Genomic DNA, 17,774 nt, shown 5'->3' with positions numbered 1-17,774 from the left:
GAGATACACTTAAAACGGAGAAGAAGAAGACATGGATTTGCTGATAAACCTTGCGCGTGGTACACAAACGAACATAGAACAATACATTTATTAATCCGTGTTAATGTAAGTTAATAAAAAATACAATCCTTTAGTGTTTGTTCATGTTTTTGTTGCTGTTACGTGATGTAGTGCTGTTACATATTTTCAGAAAATGTACGGATTCGCCGTCCAGACAAAAGGCAAAGGCAGTGTTTTCAAATATATCCACTCAGGGACCCGGTTTCAAAACATCGGTTTCACTCTTCCAAAATGCCAGATCCGTGTGGACGAAAATGCCTATCCGCTAAAAATTTTGTGTGCCGAAAAAAAATAAATAAATAAAAATCTCGGACACCATATCAAACGTCATTGGATAGTGCAGGAAGGAAGAGGAAGAGGATGCTGAGGCGTGTCATGACAGACCTTCAAAGAATAATAAAGATTATATTTATTATAATTTTTTCTGTTCAGTTTTTTGTCTTATTTTTGTTTTCTTGTACTATTTGATTGTTCTTGTAAATACATAATGTACATTTCTATATTTTGGACTTTAATTTATGTTGCCTAGCAGGTTTTTTGTCTCATTTTTGTTCTTCTACTATATGTTTTGTTTTGTACTATTTGATTGATCTTGAGTAAATAAATAATGTACATTTCTACATTTTGGACTTTTATTTATGTTGCCTAGCAGCTATGGATTTTAATTTTACTATTATAGGTGAACATATAGGTGCATATATACGTGCATATATGTACCTATATAGGTATATGTATGCAGATATATATGTATACATATATGTGTAAATATATGTGTGCATATATAACGGCCAATTTTATATATGTCACATATATTAAAAACCTATATCAAAACCTTTATTGAAACATATATGTTTATATAGGTTTTTCCATGTGGGTTTTGGGGGTTTATCGCTGCTCTCTCTGCTCTTATCAATGCTAGGCTGCATGGATGGGCCCAGAGTTCTTGTCAGAACAGAAACATGCTGCCAGTCAAAACTGTATCCTAATTGGCATTCATCTTTTATGTCAGTGGTCCTTACAGATATTACTTGTGAAATGAATTGACATCATGCATGTGTAAAAGTGGGATGAACAGAAAAATTAATGTAATTAAAAATATATGTCCAATAAGATGCTCATAAGAGTTTATGAAGCAAGAAAGACAAAACTTTACCAGTGGTTGTGACTGTTGGAGTAATGGATGCTGTCGCTGTTGTGGTTGTTGTTCTTGGTGTTGATGCTGTTGTCAGAGAGGCTGCACTAAGCCTTGTGACATCTGATATCAGGAATATTTGTTCAATATAAATGTAAATAAAACAGAAATAAATGACTGAAATACACATTAGTATATTACCTGTACAGTAAGCTCCACAGAATATTGGCCGGACAAACTCATAAACATAATAATTTCCTGGACAGGCTTTGACTTGTATAGGGAGAGATCTGTAATAACAGCAGTCACTCCACCCGGAGCCACAGACCTGACGGGTGACCACCCCATCTTCCAGTCGCGGATGGGAGCCGTTGAGCCACATTGGGATGTAAGTGCCACACATGTATTGATTTACACATGATTCTGGCATCTGGGCACTCTGACCGTTGTAGAACAGCCTGTACCAGCCCTGGAAGTTATCACACCTTCTATAGTTACTATCATAGGGATTGTCTGTTGCTCTCCAAGTCTCATTCAGACTGTTATAGTTGTAGCAAGGGTCAACTCTTGGGGTGGTGAAACGTACTATTATGAAAAAAATAGAGAACATAGAGAATATTATATACAGCAGATGAATTTATTCAGGATAATAATGTGAAAATCTACAATAATTCACAATAAAGCCCTGTTCACACAAAGAATCCCATCACAGCTGTGGTGTGGACTGAGAACGATTTTTAGAACTATACCTTCATCATTATCATCCTTGGTGTGAAAGTACCTTAAGCATACAAATAAAAGTAACAGGGTATATAAAAAAAAATAATGTACCTGCACAATATACAGGAGACGGGATTGAAAGAGGTGGTCTGGTAAATTTGTAGACATAATAGTTTCCAGGACAAGCTTTGACTTGTATTGGGTCGGATCGGTAGTAACTGCACTGGTCATAATGAGAGCCGTAAATGTCACGAGTAACAGCTCCATCTTCAAGCCGAGGATGAGAGCCACCAAGCCACAGAGAACTAAAACCTCCACATGCCAAGTTAGAAACACACCATTCAGGCATCTGAGCACTCAATCCATTAAGGAAGAGTCGATACCAGCCATCCCAGTTAACACCTGTGTCATCATAATCAGCATTGAGTCCATTCATATGCCCGTAATCAAGTATGTTTCTCCAGTTGTCATTGAGTGTGTTGTAGTTAATGCATGGGTCATAATCTAAAAGTGAGAGATGACAAGATCTAAACAAACAAGGCATTTTTTATGAAGTTCATGAGTGCAAATCTGAACAGGTCAAGCACAAAGATCACGAGATTCCTAGACCATTCATACTTAACAGATCTGTGTAATAGGGATGCTACATGTGAATAAACAAAAGGTGTGATTTTCAATTTCAATGCAAAAATTAAATTGGAATTTTACTTGTAACTTTTTATTATTGTAAAAACACACATTTATTCATTTATAAAGACTGATTAACAACTTACTCAAAGGGTTGTTGGTTCTACTGGTTATAGATGGACTAACAGTGGAAATCGGCTGTGAAATGGTGCTAATATCTGAAAAAAGATAATTCATCATATGACTAAAATCAGTACTAGTTTAAAAGACTTCAAAAGTGGTTAAAAAAAAAAAAAAAACAGGAAAAAGCACAGTACTTGTACAATATCCTGCACACCACACGTCTGGCTTCACAAGTTCATAGACATAGTAATTTCCTGGACATGCTTTAACTCTGATTGGTCTTGTTTTGTAACTACAGCATTGAGTCCCGTAGGTCCCTCCACAGACCTCTCTGATCACCACTCCATCCACAATCCGAGGGTGAGGACCGTTCAACCACAGGGTTATCTGTGTGTTACATCTGTATGAACTAACACAGGTCTCTGGCAACTGGATGTTCATTCCACGGTAGAAAAGCCGGTACCAGCCGTTCCAAGAGAAAGAATAATCACAAATGCGATCTTCACTTTCATTGTTGGCTCTCCAGGGACGATCCAGAGACTTATAGTTGTAGCAGGGATCACTGCTGATGTTTTGGAAAGCAACTGTTATGGAGTTTGCAAAAGTAATGTTAAAACATTGTAATGACATTGAAAACAATTTAGAGTGTTCTGAAACATATAATAAGAATGGTTCATTTCGTGATTTTGAGCAATTATATTGTAGCCAGTAGTGTGCAGTCTGACCAAAATGAGGTATATCTGGCCAACAGAATGGGCAAAACACCTTGGTTGGGATTACTCTGATTGGTTTGGTTGCTTTAGCTATGGTATGGACTTTAAATAGGCCCAAGAGGACTTTGTGGTATTACCACATGGTCACATACTGTTATGCGTCATCTGTTTGTCATCTGACATCCTGCGCATGTGTATTACGTATTCAGTGTTCGTAGACTCATTTTGTTTCTTTACAAATTCACATCATTACAAAGACAGACTTTTAACAACATTGTCGTCTGTATGTCTGTCTATATATATATTGTCCTTGACTGAATTTGTTTCTTGTCAGTTCACTGTGGGAGCTTAATGTTATCTGCTTCACACATGGTGGTTTAGCTGTTACAGTTTGCTAAAGCTTTATTTCTTCCAGGGTTCTGGATTTACTTAATTTTTTAAAAAATATAAAAAATATATTTATTATTGTAAGTAAGCCTGCAATTAGATCCACACCTCCACTACTTTCTTTGCTGGCAAACACATACAGTAAGTAGGCTATGCATTTGTGATACTGAATGTTTGGTTTAAATTTGTGAGATTTCAGGGATTAAGGGAATGCTACAATAATAATGGGTTATAAATGGCCTGCACAAAACTATACTTTTTCATTCAGACTGTTTGAAGATGTTAAATTTCCTAACGCACAGAGCATTTAATCTTCATATTGACTTTACCTGCACAATACATTGGCCTGGGGATTGATGCGTTGGGTTTGACAAGTTCATAGACGTAATAATTTCCAGGACAAGCTTTGACTCGAATGGAGTTAGACTTGTAGCTGCCACAAGAGGAAGACGACCATAACCACCACCAAGCATTAGTTCCCACCACTTCACGGGTCACCACTCCATCTTCAAGTCTTGGATGAGAACCACTGAGAGACAATCCAGTTTCACCCCCACAATGAGTAGTACTCACACACCACTCAGACATTTGAGCACTGAGTCCTCTCAGATACAGTCGATACCAGCCTCTCCATTCAACAAGACTGTCATTACCTGAAGGGTTGTACAAACTGTAATAGTTTGGCTGTATGTCTCTCCAGTACTCATCAAGAATGGTATAATTATAGCATGGATCAAAGCTAGTTGTTGTAGAACCTGATGCAAAAAGAAAGTTATGATCATTGTGTGATTATTCTTCAGAATACAGATGGCAAACACACTTAACACTACATTACAGTTAAACCTCTGTGTCTGTATGACAAAGTGTGGATTGAGGATAAACTGACTGCAATTACTACGAATCCATAATTTACAATCCTCTCTCACTAATTACCACCTAGATCATTAGTGAGCATTTTCCAGAAAGCACATCTACATTTGCTTTCACCTTATTTATTGCTGAAATTAGCATACTTCTACAGTATAAAGACCCCTAAAATGTAAAGTGTTTTATAAATTAAAGAACATATTGTTATTAAAAGGAGTTTATATATTTATCATACTTATCTCAAGATAATGCTCAAATGAAAAAAAAAAAATTGTGTTGATTTGTTTATTCTAGCTAGGTTTTTTAAAAAATATTAAAGCAGCTTTGAATAAAGTTATCTGCATAAAGCCTAAAATGAACTGATAACATAAATTGGTTATACAAAAAAAGTCTAAACTTTTAAAACACTGAATTAGTTTTTGTTTGAAATTCTGCACACCCATTTTAGCTGGGGGGGTGGGGGGGGGGGGGGTAATTTGATTTAAAAATTATGCCTATCTTTCTTTTTTTAGTTTTCAGATCTTGTTGTTCCTGCTCTGATCACCAGGGGAGGATGGTGTTACTGTTCTGCTGTCAATCACCTGTCAATCCCACCTGTAACTCCGCCCATTTTACTTGTTCATTATTATCATCTTTTGAAATTCTATGCCAGATATGTCTAGTCATACAAGTTTGCTCTTTCTTGTTTGACATCAGACATGTCTGTTAAGGAAATTAATTTCATCTTACATCTGAGTCTGGATTTCAAAAGCACCTTTTCAGTATCATCTTTTTTAATGTAAAGCAAGGATGGAACAAAACAATATAACTTATAATGTTATAATTATAAACATTATAACATTATATGTTTATAATGGCAAAACATTATAAACATGTTTGTCCATGGATCATTTCACCTGTTAAGGTGAGACACTGCAGGCAAAAACACTGTTTTTTCAAGCACCTGTCAATTTTGAGATTTTGGGCTTTTTGATTTTTCATAAAGTGCTTTTTCCAACTAGTGGAAGGAAAACATCCAAAAGACACTGTTAAGTGTTTCTTTTATAGCATTTTATCTGTTTGTGTCAATAGATTTCAATTACAATACATATTTTTAAACGTTTTCTCAAAATGAGTTTTTTCTTCAACACTGAGCCATAAATCTCCACTTCAGTAGCACTTACACACACCAAACATGACATTTTTTATTCCTGTCTATATTCTGAAGGTTTTTACAGAGGGATTTGTTCATATATATTTTCCTTGATAATATACAACATTTTATTCAAAGTATTTTCTGAATTATGGAGTGACAAAGAAAAAAGATAACCAGAATTCCCTCAGTAAAAACATTTGACTCTAATATGTCAAAAAAATTAAACAAACATTTTGAAACTGACTTCATCTAGCATTCAGATTTTTGTACTAAACATTTGTGCACTTTAGCACACATTTCATTAAATAATGCCTCATTTGCATATTTAAACATAACATTTTTGAAAACTTGTAATACAAAATTTTTTGCAATAATCAATGTAATCAATCAACTGGGTAAGTAAGGTGATAACTATTAGTTTTTTTTTTTTTGCCCTATTCACCTGCAGTGTCTCGCATACATAAGCATAATGATTTAATGTTGTCCATTGATTCAGTTATCTACAGATCTATTCTGATGCAAATTACATAAACGCTCACCATTGATCAACAACAGCAGCAGCGATGCACACAGTGAGATCAGAAACCTCATTGTGACAAATACCTGCACACAGACATAAAATGTCTCTTAATTATTTTGCTAGATTTCTTATGATATACATTTATAAAAGCTACTTAAGTTAGAACTTTCATAGATATTCATATAAAATGAATGTAATAACATTAATAATATTAAGAAACAAGTTTACCTGAAGTCAGATGCTGGTGCAGATTCTCTCTCTCTTCAGCAGCTGAATACGGTGATATTGAACTAAAGCTTTCACAATCTCAGCAGCCTTTATTAATATGTGCGGGTGGAACCAGGAGTAATCTAAACATCTTAAACCAGTTTTTCTTGTGAGACTGAGATAAATGAAATGTCTCTTTACAATTTTTTTTACAATGAATGTTTAGCACATTACAGATCAAAGCACCTTTAATAATAATCTTGAAACTTCTATTTCAAATGAAGGTATAAAAATCAAGGACATTAATAAAAATGGGTAGCTGTAACACTAAGTACACGGCAAGTGTGCATAAGTACACATCCAAGAGTGCAAGACCGACACACTTGAGCCACCCCCCACAGACACACATACCTGAACTAGTGTGACTGTAATAGAAAGTGTGTTTCTGCCAATGTGTGAAATAATTCAGCCACAATGCAGTAAAAACACAGACACCAAGGAAAAGCTTGTACAAAACAGACACACACACACTCACTCATGCACACTTACAGACACGCACACACTATTATACACACAAATTAACTGGTTTGGCTGTAGCAATATGGCAATATTGAGTCAGGAAAATCAAATAATCAAATAAGATATGAAAGTTAATTTTTTTTTTACTCTAACCAGATGGTACTAATCTGGCTTCAAAAATTGGATTTTAAAGTCAATGGGCTTCATTCATGAAACACGAGCTGAAAATGTTTTGTGTAAATCGTTAGTAAAGCTGTTCTGATGTAAATATTTGGATTCATGAAAGTGTTCGTATTTCCAAAACTTTAGTTGATGGTAAGATGGAATGTAGGCTACACCTTCTCCTTACAGGGGTAAATGGCGCATAAAACGTTCTGTGTTCTTTTTGGCAAACTGATGGCACTGAATTTTAGTACACTGCCATAATAATTGTATTAGATAATTTGCCTTTGCCCTCCATTTTCTATTATTATTATTATTTATTTTTTGAGTTGACAACTGTAAAACGCATCGCTCGTCACCGTCACTATTTACCCAGCCGTAAACAGAGGATTGGTGGGACAAATAGCAACCAACCATCCAACTTGTACAATGTCTGCCAACAACAGTGTACAATAATTAGTTTAATTCGTAAAAATTAGATACTAGTAATATGTTGCAGCCGTGTATATTCCAAATCATAGCAACTAAATTTTCGCAGCTAGAAAAACACTGTGCCAACAAAGTGTTTTCAAGCGCTAACATTTGGTCATTTTAAGAAGAGCACCTAACATTTTCAGCTGGCTAAAAACTCTTTGGTGGACACATATTATGGAATATCTATTGTTAGGCATATGGCCTATTAGCCAAACCTGAAAAAGTATACCAGACCTGGACACGTCTAGCACGTGTAGCTGTAATTCATAGATGGGGATTATGCTAATTGTGAATAAGCGTTAGTTACTTATATTAGCTAAACTAATACAACTAAATATTAGTTAGTACCATGACATCACAAAATAATGAACAAAAACTATTATTGAACAGAAATACATAACATTTATTTTGCTGAAAAAAAAAAAAGTTTATTTCAGGTGTCTAGCCACTTTTCACCGCGAACAACACAAGTGTGACTCCCAAATGAACAATACCAGAGTATTAATTTTACTCTACATTTTCTCATTCATTCTGGGGTAACACTTTAGAATGGTGTTCAGTGGGTTAACATTAGTTAATGCATTTAGTCTCAAGCAAACAATCAATAATGCTTTTATGGAATTTGAATATTGAATATTGTTATTCAAGATTATTCTTAATTTCTGCATTGTAAACATTTTAAAGCATTTCATAAATCTTTAATATATTATTACAAACAAACCATTAACAATACATTAACATTAACTTTGATTCATTATTCTGTTAAAGAAATGTGATTGTAATGTGTTATAGTTTTTACACACATGCTACAGTATAAATTCATTTATTTTGCAGCTTATGTATAAGTGTGCAGAACGACTTTATTGTACTGAATCTGCTTTAAACTTCCAAAATGAATAGGTTTGTACTAACAAAACAAACAAAAACTTTGACCTACAACATGAACATTGTTTGTTAAGTCAAACTCGATGTTCAGCATTTTCATCATTTTTATACATTACAAAGTTTTTTGCAGTTGCTTACATGATCCACACATGCACAGGTGATTGATAACATGTGCAGTTAATAAACTGAACTACTTGGTTGTTGTCACAGGTGCGGTGTATAATAATCGCACAAAGAAGATGATTAAGTCAAACAGTATTTAATAATCCACATATAGGGCGAATTCCAAATGGAAGTGAACATCTGTAGGTTTTAAGTTCTGTACTAGACTAACTGAGACTTGTCAGGGCACTTTGTCTACTAAATGATTAAATGTAAATGTAATGTAAATGATTACTCAACTTAAAGTATTAGTAAAGCTATAATTGACTCTAGTCTTCAGGATTATTTTCTAACAATCTACACATCCTTTCAAAAGGTTCGTTACAAAAGATATCCATTTTAAATAATGTTGTTGCTTGAAACTTTTTTATTCATCAAAGAATCCAGTAAAAAGTATCACGAGTAAAAAAAAAAAAAAAATTAAAAGCATGTATTATAAGGCCTCATTATCTGTGTTTTTAGTGATTTCAAAACAAGAGGGTTTTTTTATTTTATTTTATTTTAAATTTAAAATAACACCAACAATCATGTGTTATTTATCTTTGCAATAATTTGCTCAGTTTCCATGTGTTATGTCTTGCTATTTTACTTTCTGTTTTGAAGAATGTTAACACACTGGTTGAATTGTGTGACTAAGAATGATGTTCAGCCACTTCTCAGACTGACAAAACAAAAATTGCCATTGTTCTGCTTACATGGTTTTCAAAAATGTCTATTTGTTTTTCAGATTAATGTATTATGTTTTAGTTTAATAATGTTTTTTTATTTAACATTTTGTATTATTAGTTTGGTCTCTTTTTAAAGACTCTATAGGCAGATTGTGCCTGCAGTGAAAACTGATTAAAAAGTAAAACAAATAATTAAATGAAAATAAAATACTTTTTTCAAAATATATAAATATTTTTTCCAATTTTATATAAAATATACACTGTAGATTTATATATATTTATTTTGTCTTATGCTTATCAAGGCTGCATTTAATTGATCAAAATATTGAAATATTACAATGTAAAATTTAAAATCTATTTTAATATACTTAAAAATGAAATGTATTGCTATGATAAAGCAGAACTTTGAGAATCATTATTCCAGTCTTCAGTGCCACCTGATCCTTCAGACATTATTTTAATATGCTGATTTATTATAACTGTTGGAAACAGTTGTGTTGCTCAAAAGGTCCTGGGGAAGTCGTGGCCTAGTGGTTAGAGAGTTTGACTCCTAACCCTAAAGGGCCGTACACACCGGGACGAATATCGGTGCGTGTTATTCGCCAGCGTTTTTCACCGTGTTTTTTGTGTTCACACCCAAGCGATTTTCGCTGACGATGAGCCGAGTGAACATGCAAATTCATTCCCTGACATTAGATGGTGCTTAATGTAAAACAGAAATACCCCGGTACACAAGGTGGCGCTGCGCAACTTTACGCTTCTGAAACTCGCTTTTCACTCAGAAGAAGAGAGCAAGTATTTACGCGCTTGTCAAAATCATACAAAGAAAATTAATATTTCAAGCACCAGTAGCTCCAGCTCCAGCGATGAAGAAATTATTGTTCTGTTGAATGAGGAAAGACGCCGGAAAAGACGCCGATTTTGGGTACATCCCATAGTTACGAGAAGAGAAGAACATGGGGAGTTTTATCGACTGGTACAAGAGCTGAAAATGTATCATGAGTGTTTTCGGGGATGTTTTAGAATGTCCGTCAGTGAGTTCGAAAATTTACTTTAACAACTGGCTCCCTCGCTGACGAAAGAACAGACACACTACCGTAAACACACTACCGACCCAGAACAGCGTTTGGCCGTGTGTTTACTGTGAGTTCGTTTACATTTTTATTCACTTATGTGAAGCATTGTTAAAAACTAGTATTTGTCTATTTCTATTTCAGTTTTCTAAGCACTGGGGACTCGTACCGCACTATTGCGTCCAGCTTTCGACTTGATGTGTCAACTGTGGCTTCGATAGTGAGTGAAACCTGTGATGCATTGTGGCACTGCCTCAGAGATGAACATTTGCCAGTGCCTACTGAAGAGATGTGGAGGAGTACAGCCAGGAGATTCCATGAAAGATGGAATTTCCCTAACTGCTTGGGAGCCATGGATGGGAAACACATATGCATCCAGGCCCATGCAAACTCTGGTTCTCTCTACTTTAATTATAAAGGTACATTCTCCGTTGTATTGCTGGCCTTAGTTGATGCAGATTACCGCTTCCTGGTGGTTGATGTGGGGAGTCTTTGCCCACATCAACAGTGATGGAGGAATCATTGCCAATTCTGTGCTGGGAAAGGCACTCAGAGATGGAACTCTGAATGTTCCCCCACCAAGTGAACTTCCAGGTGCTCCTGAGCTGGGAAAAGTTAACCATGTCATTGTGGCGGATTAAGCTTTTCCGCTGAAACCGTATCTCCTCCGGCCATACCCTGGACGCCGCCTCCCCACAGACAAGAGAATTTTCAATTATCGTTTTTCTCGGGCACTGCGCATCTCTGAAAATATATTTGGCATCCTCAGTCAACACTTCCGGGTTTTCCAAAGAACTTTACAGGTTCAACCAAGTGTTGTTGACAAAGTTGTCAAAGCTGCTTGTGCATTGTGCAATTATTTGCGCCCGAACGGAAATGACCAGAATCGTGCCACAGAGGATGACCATGATTGTGAGCAACCACTACAAGGCTTTGAACATTGTAGGGGGCAGCAGGCATCTGTGGAGGCCCAAAATGTCCGAGAACTGTACAAAGAGTACTTCAACTCACCAGCAGGAGAAGTTGCTTGGCAGTATGTACATGTGAACCATGCTCTGGGGAACAGATAAAATCAACCTATAAATTTGAGCCATTTTAATTAAATTTTCCATTGAGAAAACCGCTAGTGTATGTGTATATATACAATTTCTGTGAACTTGAATATACTATCAAATCTATTGCATCTGATTCTTCATTAATTAATATGGCAGCACTCACCACAGCAAATTAAATATTTTTGATATAACATGTTCTATCAAAGTTAAAGCATAGTTTTTTTGCAAAATTTTAAGTATTTGGTCACTTCAACATATACTTATTTACAACTAAATGTAATTTGTATTTTTGAAAATGTGTATTTTTAATAAACATTTTTACTATTATTTTCTTTAAAATGTTCTCATTTCCTGCACAATGCTGTGCCCAAAATGGTTATGTTCCTGTAGATTGATAACTGTTGCCTATAAATGCAGTGACCCCGTAATTAGGCACATAGCTTTTTCAATAAGAGGTCAAGAATACTTATGTACAAATATATGCCAAATCCCAAAATATGTTACATTACTTTCAAGTCACTTATGCACAATTTATTTTGGAAAAATGAAAATAATTTTTTAATGAACTACAAGTTGCAATAACAATCACAAACATAAAGTAAAAAAGGGAGTCAGAAAAGCTTGTGCAAATAAGTCACAATGACTGTAGTGCAAGTGAACGATAGTGCAAATAAACATTTATGAAATAGCCATTTTCAACTAAATTTCTTGAATGTAAAAAAACAAACAAAAAAAATACAGAATTAAAATGTATACAATAAACATCTATTAGGGTAGCCAAGAAGTTGTAGAGCAGCCATAATTTGTTGGGGTCTGCGGAGGGACCTGATGGTAGGACTGATGTGTAAAAAAAGCAGAAGAGGCCTGGCCAAACTCAGCATCATGCAACAGCTGATGTATTTTTAATTTGACTGAAGACTGTACGGCTGGGGACAGTCTCCTTAGTGCTGGTATCAAGCCAAGAGCAAACAAGTAATTTTCATCATTTTGTTGCTCTCTTCGTTGCTCTCTGCGCTCCTCTTTCTCTCTTCTGCGTTCCTCTTTCTCACTTTCCCTGGCTTCTTTGGATAAAAGGTACCGGTCCAACAAGTCTGGTGTCTCTGGCCGTTTTCTTTTGTTTAAAGTAGACCTTGTCACAGTTGGGCTGGAGAAGGATGATCCTGGAGACGTGCTTGCTGATGCTTCTTCTCTGTCGCTGACTTCTTTTTGAACCACCACTTGGTCAACTCCTTCATCCATATTTACAGGAGAAATATTGCTGTGAACACTGTAAAGACAAATTCAGTTTACATCAGAAACAATAACTCACACTGTGGGCCATGCCACACTTCATACCCATCTTGACAAAATACTCCAGAGCTTAATGTTTAATTACTAATTTAGTTTAGATTCATACAAATTTTAATGTACCATATGTCAGGCAACAAAATTTCAGCAGAGGTTACCTATACACAGAACATAAACTAATATATTGAACTAGAGGTGTGATCGCATGGTGAACAGGGAACATGCAATGATATCATGTTAATCAATGTTTAATGTCAATGCATTTTAGCAGAGCTCACACAGCTATGTATTGTAATGTTCTAATGATAATACCTTCGAAAATTCAGTTGCTGTTGCGAGGAACTCCATGAACTTCATAAATTTCCACGGCTTCTTGTTTTTAGCAGCCTGTCCACTTTGGCAATCATCTTCGTGCTTTTTTCATGTATATGTATCTCACAGGCTTTTCCATTTGTGTTTTACCTCCTCCACTACAGCACACAAACGATGGCGATTGTCAAACGTTTGTAGGAACGTACATTAAAGACAATTAAGTGAAATGAAACTCACCATCAAGGCCCATTTGCTGTGCAATACCACTCCATAACAGTTCTCTTTTATTAAGATTATTGTAATCGCGGTGCGTCAAACTAAAAAAACGAACCCGAGGCGTTTTTTTAAAATGACGCTTTTATGCGTGGCATTTTTCACGTCGGTGTGCACACTCACATTGGCGCCCTTTGTTTAGTCATGAGGCGTTAAACGTCGGTGAATATCGCGTGCGAAATTCGTCCCGGTGTGAACAGGCCTTAAGGTTGTGGGTTTGAGTCTCGGGCCGGCAATACCACGACTGAGATGCCCTGGAGCAAGGCACTGAACCCCCAACTGCTCCCTGAGTGCCGCAGCATAAACGGGTGCCCACTGCTCCCGGTGTGTTCACTGCTCTGTGTGGGTTAAATGGAGAGCTCGAAATCTGAGTATGGGTCACCACACTTGGCTGTATGACACATCACTTTCTTTAATGCTCTTTTACAAGGTCTTAGATTTGTTTTGGAGGTGTATTGGAACATAATGAAAACATTATTTTTCACATAATTTACATTTAATCGTTTAGCAGAAGCTTTTATCCAAAGCTACTTACAAATGAGAACAATAGAAGCAGTCAGGTCTACAAGAGAACAACAACAGTATACAAGTGCCATGACAAGTCTCAGACAGTTAGTCTAGTACAGAACGCATAGCCAGGTTTTTTTTTTTTTAAATGAAAGGACAAGAAAAGAAGGAAAGTGTTAGTATTAGTTGTTTAAGTGCTGGTGAAAAAGATGAGTTTTTAGATGTTTCTTGAAAATGAGTAAAGACTCAGCTCTATGAATTAAGATTGGGAGGTTATTCCACCAGCTGGGCACAGTCCAGGAGAAGGACCATGAGAGTGATTTTGAACTTCTTTGGGATGGCACCACAAGACGTCATTCACTTGCAGAGTGCAAACTTCTGGATGGCACATAAGATTTAACTAGTGAGTTTAGGTAAGTTGGTGCCGTGCCAGTGGTCGTCTTGTAGGCAAGCATCGTTACCTTGAATTTGATGCGAGCGGCTATTGGGAGCCAGTGTAATCTGATGAGGAGAGGAGTAACGAGAGCTTTTTTTGGCTCATTGAAGACAACCCTTGCTGCTGCATTCTGGATCAATTGCAGAGGCTTGACAGTACATGCAGGAAGGCCCGCCAGGAGAGCATTACAATAGTCCAGTCTGGAGAGAACTAGAGCTTGGACAAGAAGTTGGGTGGCTTGCTCTGACAGGAAGGGTCTAATCTTCCTAATGTTGTATAAGGCGAATCTGCAGGACCGGGTCGTTGTAGCAGTGTGGTCTGTGAAGCTTAACTAATGATCCATCACAACTCCTAGGTTTCTGGCTGTCCTCAAAGGAGTAATGGTTGACGAACCCAGCTTTATAGAGAAGTTGTGATGAAGCAATGGGTTAGCTGGAATCACCAGGAGTTCTGTCTTCGTAAGGTTAAGCTGAAGGTGATGGTCATTCATCCAGCTAGAAATGTCAATCAGACAGGCTGAAATGCGAGCAGCTACCGTCGGGTCATCTGATTGGAATGAGAAGCAGAGTTGGGTGTCATCACCGTAGAAGTGATAAGAAAAGCCATGCTTCTGAATGACAGATCCTAATGATGTCATGTAGATGGAGAAGAGAAGTGGTCCAAGTATTGAGCCTTGAGGAACCCCAGTAGCAAGGTGTTGTGACTTAGAAACATCACCCCTCCAAGACACACTGAAGGATCTATCAGTTTTTACTCTGAAAGCACAGTGACTACAAGTATAAGAAATAATATTTGAGAACATGCTATACAAAAAGTAAAGAAAGGGGAGAAAAGCAATACTCAAGTGCCCTGTCGGTGTCCTTGCTCGGTGGAGTTGCGCAGGTAGAGTTGATGGTCTTTACACTCGTCGGTCTTCACACGAGGAGGCCTCACATGAGGGCTGCCGCGACCGCTGCCGCAGTGAAACCTGCCATTTCTGTATTTGCCTGGCCACACCTCACTATTTAGCAGATCGAAACTGGGCAGTCCCGCGAAACCAAGCACATTTTTCAGCACGTATTTACCAGGGTATGACACACAATTTAAACCAAAACTTTCCTAGCAATGATGATCACACAGTAGTCTAATGAGAAAACGAGACAAAACACTTACAAGCTGCTGTCCTTCTCTGTTACTCAGCTGTTTCTTCTTATAATACCATTCCACAGATTGTCTTACTATAGGAAAATGAGAGTGTCTGTATTACTTAATCCCCTTTCACACTGCAATTCCGGAAAATACACGGGTAATGTGTCCTGGCAGTTGTTCCTGGGTCGCTAGATTTTGCACTTTCACTCAGCTAGTGAGTACCCGGAATATGTGTGTGCTTTCACACACAACCTGTAAAGGTCCCCTAAAGACACGTGACATCAGGGCGTGACGTGTAATGTACGAGTCGAAAACGCTTCACTGAAGCTGGCGACTGATCTCAGCATCAGAGCAGAAAGTGAGGTACTTACTGATCTGTGCTGTGTGAAAGTGCAGAATCTAGCGACCCGGGAACAATTGTCGGGACACATTAACAGTGTATTTTCCAGAATCGCAGTGTGAAAGGGGCTTTCTAGGTCCCCGACCCGGGATCAATCCCGGGATGTGTTCGCATTCACACAGAAGGCGACCCGGCAATGTTCTGGCAATTTTCTGGGTCCAATGTTCTGCCAATTTTCTGGGTCCAACGTGCAGTGGGACTATACTATTGGACAAAATCATAATGGCTAACCAGATCACGTGTCCCTTAATAATCACATTACAGCCTTGACATCATTGAATCTCTGTCAGAGTTGTGCGACTCTCAATCGCCATTTACAGATCCCACAGGAATGAATGAGAATGCCATAAGCTGAATCTCAGCTGTTGCAAAACGTTATAAACTCCTGGTACAAACTGCATTCTGGGTTTGATAAAGGCCGAGTCCCAGTGCATTGGCAAACAGCAAACAAAGTTTCAGTACTGCCCCACCCCTTGCCAAAGCAGCAAGTTACGTCTGTTCTGGAATAGTTAAGGCCCGGGAAACACAAAGCTGACTTCAAAGAACTAGCAGCGATGAAAGCAAACGGTGTTGTCGCCTCATGTCGGCAGCGTAGGACCAAAAAGCTGCACTCGAACACACCTCACAGACTACAGTCGATGGCAAACACATGCTTTCAACGCATGCGTTAGAGGAATGAGCAGTTCATATCAGCAGCTATTAACAGTATATATTTTTGTCATTCAAAAGATAAATGAGTTAAGTGCAGAAATAAGAAATGTAAACAAAGCAGCGATTGCACACCATTTTGAATATCAGTGTTACGGTTGTGAGGTTTTTGTTGTTGTTCCTGCTCCTTGGTTGGACCAGAGAAAGAGGCCTGGAATTGTGTCTGCACTTTGTTGTACTGTGAGACCTGTGAAAGAGTGCTGTTAGCCACTGGTAACCGTTTGTGACGTGCTTTTAAGAAACCTCAGTGCCTTTATGATCACCTTTGTCAAAGTTAAATAAATTTGAGAAGCGGTAGGGGGTGAGTGCCTTTTTTCTTTGGGCCAAATGGCCTTATACTTTTCTCCTGTTTATTTGCTAGTTAAGGAGATGGGGTATGCTATTGTATATTTAGATTTCTGAAAGTGAAAGTGACATGAAATTCAGCCAATATGGTGAACCATACTCAGAATTTGAATTTGTCCTCTGCATTTAACCCATCCAAAGTGCACAGAGCAGAGCAGTGAACACACACACAAACACACTGTGAACACACACCCGGAGCAGTGGGCAGCCATTTATGCTGCGGTGCCCGGGGAGTAATTGGGGGTTCGATGCCTTGCTCAAGGACACCTAAGTCGTGGTATTGAAGGTGGAGAGAGAACTGTACATGCACTCCCCCCACCTACAATTCCTGCCGGCCCAGGACTCGAACTCACAACCTTTCAATTGGGAGTCCAACTCTCTAACCATTAGGCCACGACTTCGCCACAACTTCCCCTTCTTTATTTGTGATTCCTAGGGAAGTTAGTTCTTGTGGGAAAGTTAGTTTCTTTTGTTTCTTATTTTGGCATTAGCTCACCCCTGAATAGTTTGCTTCAATCTTTTTTTTTCTTACCTTTTTCCTCTTTGTTAAATTTGTCTGATTTACTCAGGATACTTTGTCAAATTTAAACTGCAATATTCTGAAAACAATCAAGAGAGCAAGAACAGTCTAATAAAAAGACTTAACTGAGAAGCAGTGTTGTGTTGTTTATGTTACTTCCCTGACCTAGACCAGGGACCGTAACAATCAGTAAATTGGATAACTTTAATCATTTTAAGTGGTTCATGTTGTTATGAAAACATCCGCATATTAGAATGATTAGGAAAGATCACGTAACATTTAAACAGCCTTCTGTCTGAACCATGTTAATTTATATGCCTCTTTAGATCACTTTAGTTTTAATTATTATTGGCACTAATGCATTCCCAT

General features: G+C 37.4%; 1 pseudogene; it reads right to left on the bottom strand.

The window, feature by feature from the left end:
• Positions 1 to 1,175: 1,175 nt before the first annotated feature.
• Positions 1,176 to 4,482, bottom strand: LOC127952095 (uncharacterized; annotated as a pseudogene).
• Between the last annotated feature and the right edge of the window lie 13,292 nt (positions 4,483 to 17,774).

This window comes from Carassius gibelio, chromosome B3 (assembly GCF_023724105.1).
Source record: "Carassius gibelio isolate Cgi1373 ecotype wild population from Czech Republic chromosome B3, carGib1.2-hapl.c, whole genome shotgun sequence".
Classification (NCBI taxonomy): Eukaryota; Metazoa; Chordata; class Actinopteri; order Cypriniformes; family Cyprinidae; genus Carassius; species Carassius gibelio.
The sequence above is the reverse complement of the archived record's forward strand: the minus strand, read 5'-3'. Positions and strand labels throughout refer to the sequence as shown.